This window comes from Pipistrellus kuhlii, unplaced genomic scaffold (assembly GCF_014108245.1).
Source record: "Pipistrellus kuhlii isolate mPipKuh1 unplaced genomic scaffold, mPipKuh1.p scaffold_m20_p_1, whole genome shotgun sequence".
NCBI lineage: Eukaryota > Metazoa > Chordata > Mammalia > Chiroptera > Vespertilionidae > Pipistrellus > Pipistrellus kuhlii.
The window spans coordinates 46,247,854-46,253,324 of NW_023425404.1; the positions used below are offsets into that span (position 1 = coordinate 46,247,854).

Consider the following 5,471-nt stretch of genomic DNA (forward strand, 5'->3'; position numbering starts at 1 on the left):
GAGAAAGAAAGAAAAGGAACAGTCCCATTCACTCATTCAACGATCGTTTAAATACTAGTAGTGTCCTTCAGACAAGTGTCTTACCTCAAGAAGTTCACAATATTGATATTGTCTTCAGGTGAACAAATCTTTCAAAAGAAAGTGGAAAATCAGTGTGTGATTTGCCCTCCAGATCTGCTGTCCACCCACCTGCTGCCTCAGGAGACAGTCCAGGATAAACTACTACATCAAGAGGCTCCTGTGTACTCTACTTCCCACTGGGTTCTCCCAACAGAGAACTCTGGCAGACAGTGGGTCCAGGTTGGAAGGCTTCCTCCCTGCCAAGATCACTTAAGGCCCAAGAACAATAACAACTCAGATTTTACTAGTCCTGGGTTTGCCCTATGCAAACCCTATTCCTTTGCAAATAGTCCCCATGCAATAAGTTGTCCTTTATTATTGAGTGTGTCATCTATTGTCTATTATCACCCTAACTGATATATCTTAGATAACAGAAAATGTTAATGGCTCCCCTGACTTTTCTTTGCCTCGTATATTTTTTCCCACTGTAATCCTTTTCCACCCTAACTTTTAAAATGCCTGGGTTTTTACCTGGGGGTATTTTCAAATTTTCCCCCAAATTGGCAAACCTATTAGCTTGAGCCCAAACAGGCTAGAGAAACTCTTCATGAAATAGCAGTAACTTAAGCCTAGAGGAGACTGGATTCAGACTTGCTTTGTTTGGTAACATGGCTGATGACCAAGCTCTAATTCGGAGACATTTTGAAGTATTCTAAGGTTTAAAAAAAATACAGTTGCTTTAATTTAAAAAAAAAAAAAAAAAAAAAAAAAAAAAAAAGGAAGAAGGAGGCTATTATTTCTTCTTCACATCCCTAACACAAAGAGCAGTCACTCAGAGATCAGTAACTGCATTTTTCACTTCAAAGAAAAGTTGCCTGAGGACAATGACAGCCGAGCACAGCAGATGCAACTGACCCAAAGGCTCAGGCTAAAGAAAAGTTCCAGTAAGTCATGCAGGAGAGAAAAAAAGGAGCTCAAAGTTTTTTTAAAAAAATCAGAAACTACAAAGAAACAAGAGTGAAGAGAATTCTCAAAAGTAAATGTAAAAACAACTCCTAAAATGTAGGCTCATCAAAGAGTTTGCATTAAGCACTCACAAATGCGTATCATGAAAAAAAACAAAAACAAGAGTGGACTCCTCCACCTGAATACATGGAAGAAAACAATGTAATGGCCCTGCAGAAGGCTAGTCGTTGGCACATGTGGGTCTAAAAATATCTGAGGTGCTTAGTGAGGTCAGAAGCACAATTTTGGGATCAGCTCCCTCCAATCGCTAAAGAGAGGAACAAAGACCACTTCCCAACCTAACTAACCTACAGTGTGAGTCACAGAGGGAGCCAGATTCTGAGAGGAGGCCTTCAGCAAGGCAGGAACATGCTATTTTATGTGAAATCGTTTGGGATCCAGGTATGGGGATCCTAAGAAAACATCTATGATGGGTTTCTTCTAGAGCGCTGCCTGTTCTGGGTGAGAAGAAGGAATCTTCTCACATAATAGCCGACCTTTGATATTTCTCAAGTGATCATCCTGGACATACAGATGTGTGTGGTAAGACTATTAAAATACTAGCATGAATCTAATAGGGGATAATGAGATGTAAAGGGGGAGAGAATACAGTACAATCTGTGCTACTCTAAGTGAGGGCCTCAGACACAGCACTGGTGTCACTTGAAGACTGATTCCAAGTGTGACTCTGAACCCACCCCAGACTTGCTCAATCAGAATCTGTAGCTTAACCAGAGACCCCAGTGACTTGTATGCACATTCAATTTAAAAGCACTCTTCTAAATTATTTCCTATGCTGAGGCTTTCTTAGTAAGTTAAGCAGTCAGGGAAGAATCAGAAGGGAAGCAAGCTAACAAATGTCAAATGTCTTCTAAGGCCAGACACTATGCAGGGTACTTTATATGCACTGTCTTATGTAGTCCCCAAAATAACCCTGAAGTGTCAGAATTATAATTGCTACTTCATAGAGAAGGAAATTGAAGCTCCAAATATCAGTAAACTAACCTCACTAAGACTCAGAGCCAGGTAGATCTGCCTCCACAGTCCACCAGACCACCTTGTCCCCTGCCTCTGGACACGAAGGCTGAGCCTAGACCCTGGCCCTGGTGAGCAGAGCAGAATATACACACTCCTAAACTGAACACCCTTCTGGTAGAATAAACAATAAAGGTGACCATGGGCCCAAGGATGCAGACATTTCTGACTCCTCACAACTTCATTTTGTCTCCAGATTTAAAGAAAAGAAAAACACCCATCTTGCTGGATGGTTTGAAGTTTGAGGGCTCTCCCATATCCATCTCCAAATACAATCCCAAATGCCTCCCTCGCAAACAACCACAACCCTGAGTGATTTCAATATAACACTAACATTTTGGTATGATTTCTGCAGCCTAACCATAATAATAGCAGCTAACACATTCAACAGACACTGTTCTTAGCACTTTTCATGTACTATAAATTTCTGATCCATGAGGGAAATTTTTATTACTAGATGAATTCTATAATAAAGAAATTGAAGCATAGAGGTTAAGTAAATTGCCCAAGATCATTCAGCTAGTAAGTGGCAGAGGCAGGATTTGAACTCTTGGCTCCATGCTTTGACCACAATATTATTCTTTATTCCCAAGGGGAGCAGAATTTAAGGGGTAGAACAGCTCCAAGATTCAGGAGCTCCCAAAAGCCTTCCCTGCATACATTTATCTCTCATTGGCACAATTAATTCAATCTCTCTCATTATTTCAATTCAAAAAAAAGAAAAGAAAAAGGGCTGCAAATACATATCAAGGTAACTATTATTGGGAAGGGGGAGGAGAGGAGAGAGAATGCAAAAAAAAAAAAAAAAAAAGTTGTGTAAAGGCAGCAAGAGGCAGAAGCCTGGCCTGATTAATGGAATCAGACAAGAATATGACCACGTCACTGCTACTAAATACCAAAGGGGCTTGCAACGCCTGTGGTAAAGGCTAGTGTCGCTCCCTTGGCTGACAGACCATTTATTTTGGCTCTGACCTTTGAAAAACGTTAAATACGATGATAATAATGGAAGGGCGGCAGGCCTGCAATCTCTGTGGTTTGGCAAGTGTGTCTGGAACTGCGAGTGCCTCCTCCCCGCATGGTCAGAGGGACACTCCCAACCCCAAGGGAGAGTTCTTCACGCAGAGTTCTGAGCAGCAGAGTCCTGTCCCACCCTCAGCTCCTAACTACAGGAAACCTGACTGCTAATCAATCTGGACTCTCAGGGATAAGGTAAAGAAGAAGGGCATGAGATAATTAACTACAACTTCCCCCAGTGCAAAATCAACACCTATTAATTTTCCCAATAGGACTCCAAAGAGAAAAAACTAAAAATTCCCATGAAACACAATCTAAAGTCATGATCATGACTCATGATCTAAATCAACCAAAACCATAACTTGGTATACACATTTGTCTGGGAAAAAAGAGTTCTATGTGTGCAATATTCAATTCACAAAGACTTTGACATGAAGTAGGAAGAATCGCTAGGGTCAGGAAATGGTAGAGAGTATTCAGAGTTGTTACAAGAGAAAGAAATTGATTTTACTGGATTGTGCTCGGATGCTATACCAAGAACATCTACTGAAGGTCATTATGAGAAACAGTCACACATTTGTGGCTATTTCTTCATATAGGCTGCTGTCAAGGTCACTTTCATTATGTTTTGTATGCTGCAATGAATCTACCTGAAGAAATGGAATGATTTCTATTCAGATCACAAGGCCTATGTAGCTTACTACGTTTCCCTTTTTGCCTTGGCTTCTAAGAATCTCAGTAAGTAAAATTAAATAAAACAATTACATTAAATAGTTAAAAATTGGTGTTTTATTTTTTCTTTGCCCTGATTATCTATTTCAAATTTACTAACCTTACTAAAGAAATAATTCCTGATCCTATAATTCCTAGAATTTTTTCAAAAGTAAATATGGACGTGGTACAAGTAAAAGAAAAAAATGAAACATAAAACTTGTCAAGTGGAATATTCATGTTCAGGGGGCAATGACAGTCTAATCCAAAAGGAAGAAAAACTGACTGGGGACACTTATCCTTTGGAAAAATAATATTTGATTGCAATCTCTTTCTCTAAATATTAATTCCCTGTTGTGTACCTACATGTGATCATTCCTGGCACTCCCCCAAATTACGAATGTTATAAATACTGTGTTTAAAAAAGACGAAGGTGAAAATAGAAACATTGGAAGTGATGTTGCATAAACACTCTCTTGGATGCAAATATAGAAATGCCAGACAATTAGCAAACTATTAGCAGAAGGCTTCAAAGGAAGGGTAAATAATGTTTAATGGAACAGAAACTAATCTAGCCCAGGAAACGTGCCAAATTGGCAATGTAATTTGTTACAAAACACATCCACTTCACACACATAGAACAAGAAACACTAAAGGAAGGTGGAAGGAGAGGAGGGGAGAAAAAGATGATGACCCTCTCCAAGAAACACCAGTGAGGATGGGTCCCGGCTGCTTTCCAAGGTAGATATTGGGCTCTCTACTCTTTGTGCCTCAGACAGTAGCTCTGCTCTCTCTCTCCCTCCTCATTACATGAGACTTTTCTTCCACTTATTTTGAGAGGATATATTACTTATTTCTACAACTGAAGTTTCAGCTCTTCAAAGTACTCTGTGCTTTTAATTTTTAATAATAAACTGGTAATTTTAAGTGAGAAAATTTCCTGAGTTCTGTGAGTCATCCTAGCAAATTATTGAACCTGAGGAGGGAGTTGTAGGAACCCGCAAATTTATAGCTGGTTGCTCAGAAATATAGGTGATAATCTGAGACTTGTATCCAGCATCTGAAGTAGGGCATTCTTGCAGGACTGAGTCCTTAACGTGTGGTACAGATGTAACACTAAATCCAGGTAGTGTTCTCTTTGGTTTGAATTAAATTAAATAGAATGGAATGGAGCTGAATTGAATGGAATGGAATGATACCCAGTTAATATCTAGAGAGTGGAAAAATTTGTTGCTGTCAGGGGAGAAAAAAAAAACACTTTTGTTATCAGAAGTGTTTCAAATAAAAATAGTTTATACCCCTCTTCCTCCAAGGTCCCAGCCACTACTCAAAGTTCCCTGAAGCTACTCCATTATTTATAAAACTCAGTATGATGGAGCTTTACAACATATATGTCTAGCCACCCCTACCTATTGCCATTTTCTGGGGCACTGCCCCTTGCCCCTCCTTCGTACTCTCTCTCCCCCTACCAACTATCACCAGGTTACACCTTAAAAGCCTCGTCTTCTGTAATCCTCCATCTTCTAAAACACCCAGCCTACCCACCCCAGCACAGTTCATAGATCCATGTGATCACCTTACTAGCAAACTAACCAGATTCCCTTCTAGATTCACTCCTGCAGGGAATCTTCCCCAGAAAGAAAGAG

General features: G+C 39.9%; 1 protein-coding gene across 3 annotated transcripts in view; it reads right to left on the reverse strand.

The window, feature by feature from the left end:
• GALK2 (galactokinase 2) overlaps nt 1-5,471 on the reverse strand; it is a 142,429-nt gene that overhangs the window by 53,528 nt on the left and 83,430 nt on the right. The gene's annotated exons all lie outside the window — the stretch shown is intronic.